Source organism: Bombina bombina, chromosome 1, assembly GCF_027579735.1.
Source record: "Bombina bombina isolate aBomBom1 chromosome 1, aBomBom1.pri, whole genome shotgun sequence".
NCBI lineage: Eukaryota > Metazoa > Chordata > Amphibia > Anura > Bombinatoridae > Bombina > Bombina bombina.
In genome coordinates, this window is record NC_069499.1 from 244,839,882 (window position 1) to 244,860,164 (window position 20,283).

The 20,283-nt window shown below is 37.1% G+C and overlaps 1 protein-coding gene across 1 annotated transcript in view; it reads left to right on the forward strand.

The window, feature by feature from the left end:
* PLCB2 (phospholipase C beta 2) overlaps nucleotides 1–20,283 on the forward strand; it is a 256,010-nt gene that overhangs the window by 55,843 nt on the left and 179,884 nt on the right. The gene's annotated exons all lie outside the window — the stretch shown is intronic.

The window sequence follows — 20,283 nt, forward strand, 5'->3', positions numbered from 1 at the left end:
CTAGAAAATTGTTTGAAACTGCATGCTCTATCTGATTCATGTAAGTTTATTTTTGTGTTACTGTCCCCTTTACTAAAAACCTCTGCTGATCTGCCCAGCAGCCCAATATTTATTCACCTTTATTACAGACGGACAAAGGGCTAGATTACGAGTGGAGCGCTATTTAGCTCTCCCGCTCGACTGTAAACTTTACTAGACGGAAGCTTATTGTATTCGTCAGATAACATAAGTATTCTGAGTTGAAAGTAAAAAGTTTGCATGAGTGTAACCTGATAACCAAACATTGCGTTAACTTTCTCTCCCCATTGAAGTGAATGGAGAGCGCAGAAAATCGCTCACATGCTAACCCGACTGCAGTTAATCATATTTCACATTCCAATGTTCTTCACTTACAGAACAATGTACTTTTTATTGTAAATATATATATATATACTGTGTGCATATATATATATATATATATATAACTATATATCAATTCCTATAGATATATAGGTATAGATATCTATTTTGCCTTAACAGTATTAGATATATATAGAAATATATATTTTGTAATAAAAATTACATTATTTTCTATATGAAGAACATAGGAATGTAAAATATATACGTAAGACGCATTGGGGTTAGCGATTTAAGTCTAACGCGGGCGGGTTAGCGCACATGAAGAATTGCTAACTTCAATGTGCGCTTTTAAAATTCTAAATATAAAATACAAAAAAATATTATTAAAAATGATTAAAATGTATCATACGTACTGAATTTTTTTTTAAATAATACATATAATATATATATTTATTTTACATTATGTATAATAATTTTATAAAAATATCTATGAATATTTTATATTTAATGTTTCAAGAACCCGCATTGAAGTAAGCAATTCTTCATGTGCGTTAACCCCGACCATCGTATGACCCAAATCACGAACCAAGATGCGCGTTACGCATATTTTACAGTCCTATATTCTTCACATAGAAAATAATGTAATTTTTATTAATTAAATATATATTTCAAATATATCTGATACTGTAAACTAGATATCTATACCTATATATCTATAGGTATAGATATATAGGTATAATATACAGTCATGGCCAAAAATATAGGCACCCCTGCATTTCTGTCAGATAATGCACCAATTTTGCCCAGAAAATTGTTGTAATTACAAATGTTTAGGTATTTGCATGTTTATTTATTTTTTTGTATTGGTATGACGAAACAAAAAGTGGAGAAAAAAAAAAGATAAATCTGACACATTCCATACAAAACTCAAAAAAATGGACTGGACACAATTTTTGGCACCTTCTCAAAATTGTAAGAAATAATTGCATTCCAAGTCTGTGATGCTCCTGTAATTTGTAATTAAACTCATCTGTATCAATTATCAGGTGCTGACAATATAGAAATCACACAGGCAACCAGTTAAAATGGTGAAAAATTGACTCAACCTTTCTGTTCTGTGTCTCTGTGTGCGACACTGAGCATGGAAAAGAGAAAGGGCAGCAAAGAATTGTCTGAGGATTTGAGAACAAAAATTGTGGAAAAGAATGGACAATCTCAAGGTTGCAAGTCCATCTCCAGAGATCTTAATGTTCCTGTGTCCACTGTGCGCAACATTGTCAAGAAGTTTAAAACCCATGGTACTGTAGCTAATCTCCCTGGACGTGGACGTAAAAGAAAAATTGATTCAAGATTGCAACAATGGATTGTTCGAATGGAAGATAAAGAGCCTCAATCAACTTCCAGACAAATTCAAGCTGACCTTCACTCACAAATGTTTCAGCTCGCACTATGGGGGCCTAGTTATCAAGCCGTCAACCTCAAATACGCTGGAATTCCGCAGCGTATTTGTGGCGAGGCTGATTCGCCTTAGTTATCAAAGGCTAGAGACCGGCAAAAGTAGAATTTTGTGACGTAAACTTCGATCCGCCAGACTCAGTCCGACACAGATCGATTCTTACGTCACTCCAGATGTTCAATCTGACTACTTTTGCTAGTTATAAAAAAACTAGCAGGTACGCTTGGCACTTTTCCGGCCCAGCGTACCTGGTTTTCAAACCGCCACCCTGGAGGCGGCGGATCCCATAGGAATCAATGGGAGTCTGACCATAGCGAAAGTACAAGTTCGCTGCTGCCAGGATATCCCATTGATTCCTATGGGAGATGTCTACACCTAACACCCCTAACATATACCCAGAGTCTAAACACCCCTAATCTGTCCCCCTACACCGCCGCAACTAAATAAAGTTATTACCCCCTAAACCGCCGCTCCCGGAGCCCACCGACACTATAATAAATATGTTAACCCCTAAACCGCCACTCCCGGAGCCCACCGCAAGCTACTCTATACATATTAACCCCTAAACTGCCGCCTCCGGAGCCCACCGCCACTACATTATACCTAGTAACCCCTATCCTGCCCCCCCTATACCGCCGCCCTCTATAATAAAGTTATTTAACCCCTATCCTGCCGATCCCGCACCTCGCTGCAACTAAATAAATAGTTTAACTCCTAAACCGCCGCTCCCGGACCCCCCGCAACCTATATTAAATTTATTAACCCCTATCCTGCCCCCCTACACCTTTGCCACCTATAATACATTTATTAACCCCTATCCTGCCCCCCCTACACCGCCGCCACTGTAATAAATTTATTAACCCCTAAACCTAAGTCTAACACTAACCCTAACACCCCCCCTAACTTAAATATTAATTAAATAAATCTAAATAATATTTCTATTATGAACTAAATTAATCCTATTTAAAACTAAATACTTACCTTTAAAATAAACCCTAATATAGCTACAATTATAAATAATAATTATATTGTAGCTATCTTAGGATTTATTTTTATTTTACAGGTAACTTTCAATTTATTTTAACTAGGTACAATAGCTATTAAATAGTTATTAACTATTTAATAGCTTACCTAGCTAAAATAAAGAGAAATTTACCTGTAAAATAAAAACTAACCTAAGTTACAATTACACCTAACACTACACTATACTTAAATAAATTATTCCTATTTAAAACTAAATACTTACCTGTAAAATAAACCCTAAGATAGCTACAATATAATTAATAATTACATTGTAGCTATCTTAGGATTTATATTTATTTTACAGGTAACTTTGTATTTATTTTAGCTAGTTAGAATAGTTATTAAATAGTTATTAACTATTTAATAACTACCTAGCTAAAAGAAATACAAAATTACCTGTAAAATAAATCCTAAACTAAGTTACAATTAAACCTAACACTACACTCTTTAAATGAATTAAATAAATTAACTACAAATAACTACAATTAAATACAATTACATAAACTAACTAAAGTACAAAAAAAAAGCTGTTACAAAAGATAAAAAAAATAAGTTACAAACATTTTAAAAATATTACAACAATTTTAAGCTACTTACACCTAATCTAAGCCCCCTAATAAAATAACAAAGCCCCCCAAAATAAAAAAATGCCCTACCCTATTCTAAATTAAAAAAGTTCAAAGCTCTTTTACCTTACCAGCCCTTCAAAGGGCCTTTTGTGGGGGCATGCCCCAAAGAATTCAGCTCTTTTGCCTGTAAAAGAAAAATACAACCCCCCCCAACATTAAAACCCACCACCCACATACCCCTAATCTAACCCAAACCCCCCTTAAAATAACCTGACACTAATCCCCTGAAGATCATCCTACCTGTAGTCGTCTTCACTCAGCCGAGCAGCAATGGAACCGAAGAGGAGACCCGGAGCGGCAGAAGTTATCCTCCAAGGGGCGCTGAAGAAATCTTCCATCTGATGAAGTGATCCTCCAGTTGGCGCTGAAGAAGTCTTCCATCCGGGCGATGTCATCTTCCAAGAGGCGCTGAAGAAGTCTTCTATCCGGGCGATGTCATCTTCCAAGCCGGGTCTTCAATCTTCATCCCGCCGACGCGGAACATCCTTCTTTACCGACGGACTACCGACGAATGAAGGCTCCTTAATTCCGATTGGCTGATAGAATCCTATCAGCCAATCGGAATTGAAGGGACGCCATCTTGGATGACGTCCTTTAAAGGAGCCTTCATTCGTCGGTAGTCCGTCGGTAAAGAAGGATGTTCCGCGTCGGCGGGATGAAGATTGAAGACCCGGCTTGGAAGATGACATCGCCCGGATAGAAGACTTCTTCAGCACCTCTTGGAAGATGACATCGCCCGGATGGAAGACTTCTTCAGCGCCGACTGGAGGATCACTTCATCGGATGGAAGATTTCTTCATCGCCCCTTGGAGGATAACTTCTGCCGCTCCGGGTCTCCTCTTCGGTTCCATCGCTGCTCGGCTGAGTGAAGACGACTAAAGGTAGGATGATCTTCAGGGGATTAGTGTTATTTTAGGGTTATTTTAAGGGGGGTTTGGGTTAGATTAGGGGTATGTGGTTGGTGGGTTTTAATGTTGGGGGGGGTTGTATTTTTCTTTTACAGGCAAAAGAGCTGAATTCTTTGGGGCATGCCCCCACAAAAGGCCTTTTAAGGGCTGTAAGGTAAAAGAGCTTTGAACTTTTTTTAATTTAGAATAGGGTAGGCATTTTTTTATTTTGGGGGGCTTTGTTATTTTATTAGGGGGCTTAGATTAGGTGTAAGTAGCTTAAAATTGTTGTAATATTTTTAAAATGTTTGTACATATTTTTTTTTATTTTTTGTAACTTAGCTTTTTTCTTTTGTACTTTAGTTAGTTTATGTAATTGTATTTAATTGTAGTTATTTGTAGTTAATTTATTTAATTCATTTAAAGATAGTTTAGTGTTAGGTTTAATTGTAACTTAGGTTAGGATTTATTTTACAGGTAATTTTGTATTTCTTTTAGCTAGGTAGTTATTAAATAGTTAATAACTATTGAATAACTATTCTAACTAGCTAAAATAAATGCAAAGTTACCTGTAAAATAAATATAAATCCTAAGATAGCTACAATGTAATTATTAATTACATTGTAGCTATCTTAGGGTTTATTTTACAGGTAAGTATTTAGTTTTAAATAGGAATATTTATTTAAGTATAGTGTAGTGTTAGGTGTAATTGTAACTTAGGTTAGTTTTTATTTTACAGGTAAATGTCTCTTTATTTTAGCTAGGTAAGCTATTAAATAGTTAATAACTATTTAATAGCTATTGTACCTAGTTAAAATAAATTGAAAGTTACCTGTAAAATAAAAATAAATCCTAAAATAGCTACAATATAATTATTATTTATATTGTAGCTATATTAGGGTTTATTTTAAAGGTAAGTATTTAGTTTTAAATAGGATTAATTTAGTTCATAATAGAAATATTATTTAGAATTATTTAATTAATATTTAAGTTAGGGGGGGTGTTAGGTTAGGGGTTAATACATTTATTATAGGTGGCGACGGTGTAGGGGGGGCAGGATAGGGGTTAATAAATTTAATATAGGTTGCGGGGGGTCAGGGAGCGGCGGTTTAGGGGTTAAACTATTTATTTAGTTGCGGCGAGGTGCGGGATAAGCAGGATAGGGATTAATAACTTTATTATAGAGGGCGACGGTATAGGGGGGGCAGGATAGGGGTTACTAGGTATAATGTAGGTGGCAGCGGTGTCCGGGAGCGGCGATTTAGGGGTTAATACATTTATAAGAGTTGTGGCGGGGTCTAGGAGCGGCGGTTTAGGGGTGTTAGTAACTTTATTGAGTTGCGGGGAGGCTCCGGGGGCGCCGGTAATAGGGGGTAGAACAGTGTAGTTAGTGTGGGTGCTTAGTGACAGGCTAGCAAGAAAGCTGTGAAAAAGCCGAAGAGCAGCGAGATCGGATGAGTGATAACTCTCACAGTCCGCTGCTCATCGCCCCGTACTTGGTGCGCGGCTTTTTGACAGCTTTTTTGATAACTTAGGCGAATTTTTGCAGGTCCGCGGCAGCGATGTGAGGCGAGCTTAGGCGGGCGTATTGGGCCGGCGAAGGCAGGAAAAGTAGACACGTTGATAACTAGGCCCCTATACTTCACCATCTGAATGAAAAGGGACGCTATGGTAGAAAACCCAGGAGGAGAAACATAAAAAAGCCAGATTGGAGTTTGCCAAAACTTACCTGAGGAAGCCAAACATGTGCTGTGGACAGACGAAACAAAATTACAGCTTTTTGGTAAAGCCTATTATTCTACTGTTTTCAGAAAAAGAAATGAGGCTTTTAAAGAAAAGAATACAGTCACTGCAGTCAAACATGGTAGAGGTTCACTGATGTTTTGGGGTTGCTTTGCTGCTTCAGACACTGGATGTCTTGACTGTGTGCATGGTATTATGAAATCTGAAGACTACCAAAGAATTCTGTGGTGCAATATAGGGTCCAGTGTCAGAAAGTTGGGTCTCCGTCAGAGGTCATGGGTCCTACAGCAGGACAATGACCCAAAGCACACGTCAAAAAGCACCCAGAAATGGTTTAAGACAATGCACTGAAAAGTACTGAACTGGCCAGCAATAAGTCCAGATCGCAATCCCACCTGTGGAAAGATCTCAAAACAGCAGTTGGAAAAAGGATAAATATATATGTACTGTATATCAGCAGATACATATATATATTTATATATTTGCAGGGTTTTTTTTTTTTTTTTTAAATGCTACATTTTTTTAAATAAAATCTATAATGCCCTATATTTTTAGGACTTGTGGGGCACTTTTAGAAAATTAACCAGAGATCTAGAGGTAAAAGGTGGCGGACAGGTTAAGGAGCAGTGGTCTTATGACCAATGCTTCTTATCTTCCGCTGCTTCATAAACGGAGACCTAATCTCTGGTTAATTTCCGTAGTGCTAATTGCTACCGTGAGGTCGCGTTTAGCAATAACTATGCCAATTATAATGGCTGGTTAACTATTGCACTAGCCCAGTATGTATTATTGTGGAGGGGGATTTTTGTTGTGGTTGAATGCAGTGGGGTACATTGACTGCTACACCTATCTCTACACCTCTCCCTTCCTTCTTGTGTTTATGTACTTTAGTGTATTATTATTTAGGCGTTCATTTGTGTGTTTCCCTGTCAATTAACAATATATTGATGGTATTGATGATTAACGGTATTGCATTTTGTAACATTTTATCCTCTTTGCAAACTGGAGCAACATCAACAACTTTAAAGATGGACGTCTTTCCCCCCCCCCCCAGCCCACTAAATTCCTGGGGGGGGGGCTTAGTCCGTTAATGGTATATTGAATAAATTCTGCTGTCAAACCTAGTCTTTTTTTAAACATTTTAGTTCTTCTGAAGAAACTCACAGCGAGATTACGAGTTTTGCGGTAACAGGGGTGCGGTGCTAACAAGCAGTTTCAGCTCACCGCTCACCTACAGACAACGCTGGTATTACGGGGTTTTTTCAACCCAGTGTTAGCCTCAAAAAAGTGAGCGGAGAGCAAAATTTAGCTCCACATCTCACTGTAATACCAGCGCTGCTTACGGTGGCGGTGAGCTGGCTAAACGTGCTTGTGCACAATTTCCCCATAGGAATCAATGGGGCAGAATCTGCTTGACAGCATTTCTAAGCTAACACTGAACTATTGTTGTTCTCAATATATTTGCTTTTGTTATTTTCAACCTTAGTCTACTGACATTTATTCTTGTTTGTTGGTATCAACATGGTCTCACTATATTTCTATTTCTCATATATTAAGACCGAATGTCTACAGTTTTCTTGCATTTTGCATAAGCAAATATTTTTCTCAAGTGTGGTTATTTTCCACTGAGTATGGTATGATAAGGGGGTGTGTATGAAGACCCTCTGTGTCAATTTACGCTGCATGTGAAGTAACTATATAACTGCATTGTGGGTGGGCAATAAACAGAACAATTGTTATACTTTCATTGGTGTGGGTTAACAGTTAGTTCCGGAGATCTTGTATCAGGTGTATAATTCTGCTCCAGCTAAGGATAGAAAAGTTGTGGGTGATATGTTGTATCCAGCCTTGGTAACTTCCCCTAACAGTTCTGGTGTCAGAAGTTGGTATTTACACAGAGTGAGTAGAAAGTTTTTTATTTTACTTGCTCTTTGTGAATTTTGAATTGACATGCTGTTGGCTGTTTTAATATATTTTATATATGGGTTTTAGAGTAGGGTTGGGTGTGTGGGTGGTGGGTTTTAATGTTGGGCGGGGGTATTGTATTTTTGTATTCTATAACTAATAGTTACATTGTAGCTATCTTAGGGTTTATATTTATTTTACAGGCAAGTTTGTATTTATTTTAACTAGGTAGAATAGTTATTAAATAGTTATTAACTATTTAATAACTTCCTAGTTAAAATAAAGACAAATTTACCTTTAAAATAAAACCTAACCTAAGTTACAATTACACCTAACACTACACTATAATTAAATAAATTAACTAAACTTAATACAATTAAATACAATTAATTACAATTTAAAAAAATTATCTAAAGTACAAAAAACAAACAAACACTAAATTACAGAAAATAATAAAATAATTACAAGATTTTTAAACTAATTACACCTAATCTTATCCCCCTAACAAAATAAAAAAAGGGCCTTTTGCGGGGCATTACCCCAAAGTAATCAGCTCTTTTACCTGTAAAAAAAGAAATACAACCCCCCCAACATTAAAACCCACCACCCACACAACCAACCCTACTCTAAAACCCACCCAATCCCCCCTTAAAAAACCTAACACTAAACCCTTGAAGATCACTCTACCTTGAGAAGTCTTCACCCAACGTCCTTAACGAATCCGGCAGAAGTGGTCCTCCAGATGGGCAGAAGTGGTCCTCCAGACGGGCAGAAGTCTTCATCCAGGCGGCATCTTCTATCTTCATCCATCCGTCGCTGAGCGGCTCCATCTTCAAGACATCTGACGCGGAGCATCCTCTTCGTTCGACGGCGACTGAAGAATGAAGGTTCCTTTAAGTGACGTCATCCAAGATGGCATCCCTTTAATTCCGATTGGCTGATAGAATACTGATTGGAACAGCCAATAGAATGCAAGCTCAATCCTATTGGCTGATTGGATTTAGATTTATTTAAATTATATTTAAGTTAGGGGGTGTTAGGGTTAGGGCTAGACTTAGGTTTAGGGGTTAATAAATTTAATATAGTGGCGGCAACATTTGGGGTTAATAAATATAGGTAGGTGGTGGCAGTGTAGGGGGGCAGATTAGGGGTTAATAAATATAATGTAGGTGGCGGCGGTGTAGGGGGCGGCAGATTAGGGGTTAATAAGTATAATGTAGGTGGCGGTGGGCTCTGGGAGTGGCGGTTTAGGGGTTAATAAGTTTATTTAATTGCGGCGGGTCCGGGAGCGGCGGGATAGGGGTTAATAACTTTTATTTAGGTGGCGGCGGTGTCGGGCGGCAGATTAGTGGTTAATAAGTATAATGTAGGTGGCGGTGGTGTAGGGGGGGGCAGATTAGGGGAGTTTAGACTTGGGGTACATGTTAGGGTGTTAGGTGTAAACATTCCCTGAGGAATCAATGGGATATCGGGCAGCGGCGAACATAAGTTTTCGCTGCTTTCCGACTCCCATTGATTCCTATGGCATCCGCTGCCTCCAAGGCGGCGGATTGAAAACCAGGTACGCTGGGCCGAAATAGTGGTGAGCGTACCTGGTAGGTATTTGATAACATCCCAAAGTAGTCAGATTGTGCCAAACTTGCGTTCAGAACATCTGTAATGACGTAAGCATCGATCTGTGTCGGACTGAGTCTGGCGGATCGTATGTTACGTCATAAATTTCTACTTTTGCCGGTTTGTAGGGTTTGATAACTAAGGCGAATCAGGCTCGGCCCAAATACGCTGCGGAATTCCAGTGTATTTGCCGTTGACGGCTTGATAAATAGATGCCTATATGTTCATCTAACTCGCAGCAATGCATTTCTGTCCCTTCAACAAATGATACCAAGAGAATGAAGGATACATGATAGTAGAAGTAAATAGAAATATAAAATAAATATTGATACATATAAAAATAATAAGATGAGGAGAGAGAAAGGAAAAGGGTGTAGGGAAGAAGAGGGGATGGAAAGAAAATATTTTTTTTCCTTTACTACCCTCAGTCTCTTCCAGCTAATTTAAATGTAAATTAATCTATTGCATCTGAATCAAGTTTCAAATGCAACATTTATTTGAGAACATTATATATTAAAAGGGTCAGTCAACCCAAAAATTATTATAACGTATTTAGATAATGTATTTAAAGGGACACTGAACCCAAATTTTTTCTTTCATGATTCAGATAGAGCATGCAATTTTAAGCAACTTTCTAATGTACTCCTCTTGCTATCTTTATTTGATAAAGAAGGCATCTAAGCTTTTTTTTGGTTCAGACTATGGACAGCACTTTTTTATTGTTGGATGAATTTATCTACCAATCAGGAAGAACAACCCAGGTTGTTCATCAAAAATGGGCTGGCATCTAAACTTACATTCTTGCATTTCAAATAAAGATACCAAGAGAATGAAGAAAATATTTCAGAGTGTATTGGGACAATATTTCAGAGTGTGTTGGGACAGGACTTCAGCAGCACAGGTAAGGGGACAATACATTATTTTAGCACCACTATCAAACAGATTCAGTACAGATCAGTGATCTGCTAACATATGATTTTATTGTGATTAAGGATCCATCGAACCTTGCTGCAGGAGTCAGTACACCTATCCGCCCACTATAACTGGAGCACACATTCTATATGCAACCCTGGGGATTTATTAGTTTGTGAACCGCTCTGCTATTGAGCGTTTTTTTTTAGTTCTATACATTAAAAGTTCCCCTTGAGGAAACCGGCACATTGCGCATGCGTTAAACACGGAAACCCGCAGGAAAGACTTAATTCATTCAGTGGAAGCTGGAGTGATGTCAGGAAAGGAGGGGTCAGGCGGCCATTTCAAAACGGCCAGAGGAATACAAGTCTTTTTTCTTGCAAAATATATTTACATCAAAATTGGGCTACAGTTTGCCGTACAAATCGTTAAATACATTATCTGAATAAGTTATAATAATTTTTGGGTTGACTGTCCCTTAATCCTCTTTTACCCCTTTTATCTCCAGCCTTTTAAGTGAGTTTAGTCGTATAGTACGAATATATTAACATATTTGATGACATCATAGTCTGTGGTTTTTCTGTATCAAGTTTTAAATGAAATACATATCTAATGATATTTGTACATTCAATGTGTAAATGAATAGACATCATTCAACTAATTCCTTTATTCTGGTAATAACTTTGTTGCATTTTAAACATCAATTTTTCTCCATCTTACTCAATTTTATAAGAATAAATCAAACCACTGAACAATACTACAATCCTAGTGCTACTCTATGTACCTAGGCCCTAGGCATATGGAAATCCCCCACCCAAAAGAAAATCAGCTCATATCTGATTTGTATGTCTCATAAAGCCAGAGGCCAGGGGTACATTCAGTAGTCATGCAATTTTCGTTCTTCACAGCTTCAAGTAACATTCACCTAGATTACGAGTTTTGCGTTGCGGCTTTTAACACTGAAAAAAGGGCAATTTCAGCTTAAAAGCAGGAACGCACTATTGGGAGTTGTGTCGTTATAGCTATACCGCAAGCATTGTAGCCTGTAATGCAACGTCAATCCCACACTCAAAAAAATGACGTTTTTGTGTGGGATTTCCATAGCGCCGGTATTACAGGTTGTGCGTTCAGGCTAAAATGCTTGCGTTACAGCCTTTACCGACACGATCCATATCGCCATTTGAGAGCAGTAGTTATGGATTTTGTGTAACAAAAATGTTTCACAAAACTCATAACTAAAATGTTACAAAGTACACTAACACGTATTAACTACCTATTAACCCCTAAACCGAGGTCCTCCCGCATCGCAAACACTATATTAAACCTATTAATCCCTAATCTGCCGCCCACCCACATTGCGACTATTAAATACATTTATTAACCCCTAATCTGCTGCCCACCCACATCGCCAACACTATTTAAATATATTAACCCCTATTTTGCCGCTCCCCAACATCGCCACCACTAAATTAAACTATTAACCCCTAAACCTAACACCCCCTTACGTTAAATTAAAATTACAATATAACTATATTTAAATAAATAAAAACTTTTCTGTGAAATAAAAATAAACCTACCATTAAACTATAAATTTACCTAACATAACTAATCTAATAAAATAAAAAAACTACCAATTAAAATATCTAAATTACAAATTTAAAAAAACCTAACACTATGAAAAAATTTAAAATCTAAATTACAACTAAAGAAACAAAAAAATCCTACGAAAAATGTAAAAAATCCAACGGCTAGATTACGAGTTTTGCGGTATGAGTAAAAAAGCAGCGTTAAGGCTCATAACGCTGCTTTTTACTACCGCTGCTATTACGAGTCTTGTAGGTACAGCTGTCCCGCACACTTTTTTGGCCGTACCACAAATTAACTTACGCAATTTTCGTAAAGTCTTTTTTCAATGGGACTTCCATTGCGTCGGTATTACAATCTTTTTTTTTTTAGGCCAAAAAGTGAGCGGTACAGCCTATCCCGCAAGATTCGTAACGCATTCTAAAGTCAGTAGTTATGAGTTTTACACTACAACGCTGTAGCATAAAACTCATAACTAAAATGTTAAAAAGTACACTAACACCCATAAACTACCTATTAACCCCTAAACCGAGGACCCCACATCGCAAACACTAAAATAAAATTATTAACCCCTAATCTGCCGCTCCCGACATCGCCGCCACTAGAATAAACATATTAACACCTAAACCGCCGCACTCCCGCATCTTAAACACTAGTTAAATATTATTAACCCCTAATCTGCCACCCCTAACATCGCCGCCACCTACCTACATTTATTAACCCCTAATCTGCCGCCCCAACGTCAACGCCACTATATTAAATTTATTAACCCTAAGCCTAACACCCCCTAACTTAAATATAATTAAAATAAATCTAAATGAAAATTCCTATCATTAACTAAATAATTCCTATTTAAAACTAAATACTTACCTATAAAATAAACCCTAAGCTAGCTACAATATAACTAATAGTTACATTGTAGCTAGCTTAGGTTTTATTTTTATTTTACAGGCAAGTTTGTATTTATTTTAACTAGGTAGAATAGTTACTAAATAGTTATTAATTATTTACTAACTACCTAGCTAACATAAATACAAATTTACCTGTAAAATAAAACCTAACCTTACACTAACACCTAACCTTACAGTACAATTAAATCAATTACCTAAATTACAAAAAATAAAAAACAAATTACAAGATATTTAAACTAATTACACCTAATCTAATAGTCCTATCAAAATAAAAAAAAACCTAGTCTAAACTAAACTACCAATAGCCCTTAAAAGGGCCTTTTGCAGGGCATTGCCCCAAAGAAATCAGCTCTTTTACCTGTAAAAAAAATACAAACAACCCCGCCAACAGTAAAACCCACCACCCATACAACCAACCCCCCAAAAAAACCCTAACTAAAAAAAACTAAGCTCCCTATTGCCCTGAAAAGGGCATTTGGATGGGCATTGCCCTTAAAAGGGCATTTAGCTCTATTGCTGCCCAAACCCTAATCTAAAAATAAAACACACCCAATAAACCCTTAAAAAAACCTAACACTAACCCCTGAAGATCCACTTACAGTTTTGAAGACCCGACATCCATCCTCAACGAAGCCGGCAGAAGTCCTCAACAAAGTGGCAAGAAGTCCTCAACGAAGCTGGGAGAAGTCTTCATCCAAGCCGGGAGAAGTGGTCCTCCAGACGGGCAGAAGTCTTCATCCAGACGGCATCTTCTATCTTCATCCATCCAGCGAGGAACGGATCCATCTTCAAGATACCGGTGCGGAGCATCATCTTCTGACGACGACTACCCGACGAATGAAGGTTCCTTTAAGTGACATCATCCAAGATGGCGTCCCTTAGATTCCGATTGACTGATAGAATTCTATCAGCCAATCGGAATTAAGGTTGAAAAAATCCTATTCTCTGATGCAATCAGCCAATAGGATTGAACTTCAATCTTATTGGCTGATCCAATCAGCTAATAGGATTGAGCTTGCATTCTATTGGCTGCTCCAATCAGCCAATAGAATGCCAGCTCAATCCTATTGGCTGATTGGATTTTTTCAACCTTAATTCTGATTGGCTGATAGAATTCTTGGATGACGTCACTTAAAGGAACCTTCATTTGTTGAGTAGTCGTCGTCAGAAGAGGATGCTCCACGCCGGATGTCTTGAAGATGGAGCCGCTCCGTGCCAGATGGATGAAGATAGAAGATGCCGTCTGGATGAAGATTTCTGCCCGTCTGGAGGACCACTTCTCCCGGCTTGAATGAAGACTTCTCCCGGCTTCGTTGAGGACTTCTTGCTGCTTTGTTGAGGACTTCTGCCGACTTCGTTGAGGATGGATGGCGGGTCTCCAAAACTGTAAGTGGATTTTCAGGGGTTAGTGTTAGGTTTTTTTAAGGGTTTATTGGGTGTGTTTTATTTCTATATTAGGGTTTGGGCAGCGATAGAGCTAAATGCCCTTTTAAGGGCAATGCCATCCAAATGCCCTTTTCAGGGCAATGGGGAGTTTAGATTTTTTTAGTTAGGGTTTTATTTGGGGGGTTGGTTGTGTGGGTGGTGGGCTTTACTGTTGGGGGGTTGTTTGTATTTTTTTACAGGTAAAAGAGCTGATTTCTTTGGGGCAATGCCCCGCAAAAGGCCCTTTTAAGGGCCATTGTTAGTTTAGTTTAGGCTAGGGGGGGTTTTATTTTGCGGGGGCTTTTTTTATTTTGGTAGGGTTATTAGATTAGGTGTAATTAGTTTAAATATCTTGTAATTTGTTTTTTATTTTTGTAATTTAGGTAATTGTATTTAATTTTTTTAATTGTATTTAATTTAGGTAATTTATTTAATTGTAGTGTAATGTTAGGTTTTATTGTAAGGCAGGTTAGGTTTTATTTTACAGGCAAATTTGTATTTATTTTAGCTAGGTAGTTAGTAAATAGTTAATAACTATTTAGTAACTATTCTACCTAGTTAAAATAAATACAAACTTGCCTGTAAAATAAAAATAAACCCTAAGCTAGATACAATGTAACTATTAGTTATATTGTAGCTAGCTTAGGGTTTATTTTATAGGTAAGTATTTCGTTTTAAACAGGAATTATTTAGTTAATGATAGGAAGTTTTATTTAGATTTATTTTAATTATATTTAAGTTAGGGGGTGTTAGGGTTAGATTTAGGATTAGGGGTTAATAAATTTAATTAAATTTAGAAAAAGCAAAAAGAAAGAAGATTCCACAAAATAAGTGCAATCTCAAAGTCTAGGATACAAAGCACATATAGACACAGGACCAGAAGATTCAATGCAAAAACAATAATTCTTTATATGTGAATATATATATAAAGTGCATAAAAAAACACACATATATGTACAGTTCAAAACATACAATACATCAACCATACAAATACATTCATACTCATAATAGTAAAAATGGGTACCCCAATTGAGCAGCAAGAGGTTTTCAACTTATTATTAATAAGGTGCACCATATGAGTCCAGAGACTGTAATTTCCAATTTTAACAAAATATTGGAGCAAACTTTAGGATGCTTTAGAATACATGCAGTTAATTGCATAAGCCAACCATCATAGAGCAGAAATTGCACAGGAAATAACTTTGAAATCATGCAGTTAGTTGAATAAGCCAGATGTCATGAAGCAAGAATCATAGCGTTATTGCAAAAGATCGTCAGTGCAATGTAAATTAATATGTTAGACTCATAAAGCTCAGTCCTGTCCAAACATCCAGATGTTCTGTGTAAATGTTAGCAGTCAAGCAATGAATTTATTGAGAAATGGAATGAAATCTTGACAAAATGTTCACTTGATTTAATTTCATTAATGATTGCAGAGGATGAGAAGAAACTAGAAAATTGTAAAGTGGAAGTTGATACTGTCTATGAAAAATTGAAATATTATGAAAGTGATTCCTCTTTTGAGAAACTAAACAAGGAGACCCAGAAATTAATTGAAAAATTGCAGAGTGAGATAAAATCGAGAAAAAGACGTAAATTGATTAGAGATCAAGATGATTATAGGAGAAATAAAGTCTATATTTATCGCAATAAATTTAACAGTAGGAATCATTATGATTCCGGAACTGATGGATCCGATATGGACTCTGATCCAGATAATGGAAACCAAGAAAGTAATCAAGAGATACGCCCTTTAGGGGTAGGACCAGGAGAGGGGGGAAGTGGAGACACGCGAAGGCCCCCATTAGAAAGGAGAGGTGGGGGTGGGGGAGGGAGAAGGAACAGAAGTCATTACATGATTACAAGAAACCGATTGAGGTACAATTAACACCTGAATCTACATCACTTCTCGGTGAACCCCCTGTAAAACAAAAATCCAATATTGTCAATTTGTCCACGTTTCCTCTTAATCAACAGCATATTAGTCTGTTGGAAAAAGGCCTAAGCTTTTGTCCCTCAAATAGACTCGATCTTTTTGAAATTACAAAAGATCTGCACTTATTTGCACGTAAGTTAGCCTTAAAAAAGATTATGGCACCACGAACAACTATTAACCTCAGGAGTGCTGAGGACAGAGAGGCCATCCATAATCTAGAAACCCTTGCATTTGAACAATCTTTAGAACCAATGATAATATGCCCCCATACTGATATGAGGAAAAAATCAACCTATATGCCATCTTTCTCATCCATTCCAAATATTGCGGTATTTGTTCAAAGCGTTACTGAACAATTTGCACAGATTCAATTCACTGGTGTATTGAATGATAACTTATCAAAAGGAGAGCGGAAAGCCCTAGAAGATTGATCGCCCATAATGAACTGGTAGTAAAACCAGCCGATAAGGGCGGGAATGTTGTCATTCTTGACCAAGATTATTATATCAGTGAGGCGATGCGCCAACTTCAAGATACTGAGCAATATGTTTCAGTCACCTTTGATGATTTTCAGAGATCCCATAGTGAACTCTTATTTATTCTTAATGATGCGAGAAGATACAATTTAATCAATAGTCAAGAACAAGGGTATATGTACAATGCTAAACCAGTGACTCCAGTTTTTTACTGGATACCCAAGTTGCACAAATCGCTAGAAAAACCTCCCGGCCGTCCCATAATTTCTGGGATCGGTGGTCCAACAGAAGGTATCAGTAGATATATTGACCATTTTTTGAAACCATTTGTCGGTGAACTTCGCACTTTTGTGCAAGATTCTACCGACGTGATTAAAAAACTTGATGGCATTACTATCTCTGAAAAAATGCTTTTTGTTTCTTTGGACGTAGAGTCCTTATACTCTTCGATCCCCCATGCAGTTGGAATAAAAGCCTGTAAATCCTTTTTTAACAACTAGAGGACCAGGCTACTCTAAACACACTCAATTTGTTGTGGATCTTTTGGAGTTTGTCTTAAACAATAATATCTTCCTTTTTAATGGAAGGTACTACAGACAGAAACGCGGTACGGCCATGGGGGCCACATGTGCACCAACCTATGCTTGCCTCCACCTTGGTTGGTGGGAAGATAATATTGTATTTAGTGAACACTCTGATTGGGTTGATGCACATGTGGCCCTCTGGATCCGCTATGTGGATGACATTCTCATTTTGTGGGATGGCACTGAACAAGATCTGTTGGAATTTGTTTCGGTCCTTAACCATAATGACCTTAATATTTTCTTAACCTGTAATTATCACCTAAATGAAATAAGTTTTCTGGATCTCCTTGTTGCTAGAAGAGATAATATGATAGTTACTCAGGTATATAGAAAACCGACAGCATCTAATAGTGTGTTGTTGGGATCAAGCCATCACCCAGAAAATCTAAAGAAAAATATTCCTTATGGGCAATTTTTAAGGTTACGGCGGATTTGCACTGATGATTGGGTTTTCAAAAAGCAGGCTGATGAGATGGCAGATAGATTTCTGGCTAGAGGATACTCTAGAAGATGTATAAAGAGGGCCCTCTTTAAGGCAAGGAACATGAATAGAAGAGATCTTCTATTTAAAAACCAGACTAATACAAATGAGGAAGATAAGACAACTACTAAAATTAGATATATCACGAGATACAATTCCCATTGGGAAAAGATTAAAAGAATATTACAAGAAAATTGGCATCTTCTCTCCCTTGATCCAGCCCTTAAAGAATATGTGGGTGATTATCCACTTATGACCGCGCGAAGGGCTAAAAACCTAAAAGACTTTTTAGTCAGAAGTGAGTTTAACCAAGTCAGGAATACTAATTGGTTAGATAGACACTCCCAGAAAATTGTGGTTGCTCTCCGTGCAATCATTGTGTTTGTTGTCAGTATGTAAAACGAACTAAAACATTTATGAGCAATACTGAAAAAACCTATCAAATTAAATCTTTTATTAATTGCTCAACGACTGGTGTAATATATCTACTGTCATGTTCCTGCCCATTATTTTACGTAGGTAAAACCTACAGGGAGTTTCGTTCCAGAATAAGCGAACATCGTGACGATGTAAAAGATTTTAATATCGATAGTCCTATAGCAAGGCACTTTGCACAATGCCACCAGTCTAGGACAGATGATCTAAAATTTATTGGTATTGAAGCAGTTAAATCCAGTAAACGAGGTGGTGATATTGACACCATTCTCCTACAAAAAGAGACTCGTTGGATTTATTACTTGAATACTCTATCCCCCACACGGCCTTAATGAAAAATTAGAGTTCGCCTCTTTTTTGAAATGACAAATCTCTCCTTTTAATTGAAGAGAATTATAACTTTCTGCTATCCATGTTGTTTAGGGTCTCTGGCCTCCAGGAATTTGATAGTAAAAATTATAATAAATTTGATCAATTTGGTACGTTATTATAGACATGAATATGAATCTTTTACTAAAATGCTTTCCCTGTGACCTGATTTCGAAAATCTAAGGGACGTTAAAGAAATAGAAGATTATTTGCTATATATATATTTTTTGGCACTAATATTGTATGTATGTGGTGGAATGAATGTTGTATTAAATTGATGTGCTATGGCCTATGTAATCTATTGATGAGTAATGCTGTATAATTGTTTTGAATATGACAGCGATTAGAATACAGCTGTCAGCTTGAAAATAATGATGAGCTCTTACGCAATACTGATAACGGAATGAGCCTCCAAGTCAGATGACCAAAACAACCAATAAATGGACACGTAAGCCGTAGCTACGTCATACCCGGAAGAAGCTCCGAGCGACCACGAGGGTGGAGCGAAACGCGCATGGGGACGCGTTGGCAGGTCGCTATCTAACATCTAAACCCCACTCAAGGGGAGAGTTACCCCTCTTGAAAGCAAGTATCAAGAATCTTTGTATTGGGACACTGTGCCGCTTTTGACCATATACTCACAGACGGATGAGGATCACGTTGCTCTAAATACAAGCATGCCGCTCGATGCGGCTGGTATGTGATTACCTGTCTATGATAAGTGGCGATGTGCTTACGAAGCATATATATTTGCAAAGTGACTTTATGGCTTTCTGTTCACTAAGAGAAAATGCACCAATGAAATGTGTATAGTACTTATATCCTTTTACTGCAACTGAGCTTTTGCTACAGAGACTGCGCTTTGTTATTGTTGCAATACTGATAAGGAATGAACTTTGCTTTACTGCTTGACTGCTAACATTTACACAGAACATCTGGATGTTTGGACAGGACTGAGCTTTATGAGTCTAACATATTAATTTACATTGCACTGACGATCTTTTGCAATAACGCTATGATTCTTGCTTCATGACATCTGGCTTATTCAACTAACTGCATGATTTCAAAGTTATTTCCTGTGCAATTTCTGCTCTATGATGGTTGGCTTATGCAATTAACTGCATGTATTCTAAAGCATCCTAAAGTTTGCTCCAATATTTTGTTAAAATTGGAAATTACAGTCTCTGGACTCATATGGTGCACCTTATTAATAATAAGTTGAAAACCTCTTGCTGCTCAATTGGGGTACCCATTTTTACTATTATGAGTATGAATGTATTTGTATGGTTGATGTATTGTATGTTTTGAACTGTACATATATGTGTGTTTTTTTATGCACTTTATATATATATTCACATATAAAGAATTATTGTTTTTGCATTGAATCTTCTGGTCCTGTGTCTATATGTGCTTTGTATCCTAGACTTTGAGATTGCACTTATTTTGTGGAATCTTCTTTCTTTTTGCTTTTTCTAAATATGTTTTTCTAGGTTGCACTATAGCGTTTATTACTATTATTCTAGGTGAGCTTTACTAAAAAACCCTGTTTTATAGTTTATTAACATATTAGCTCT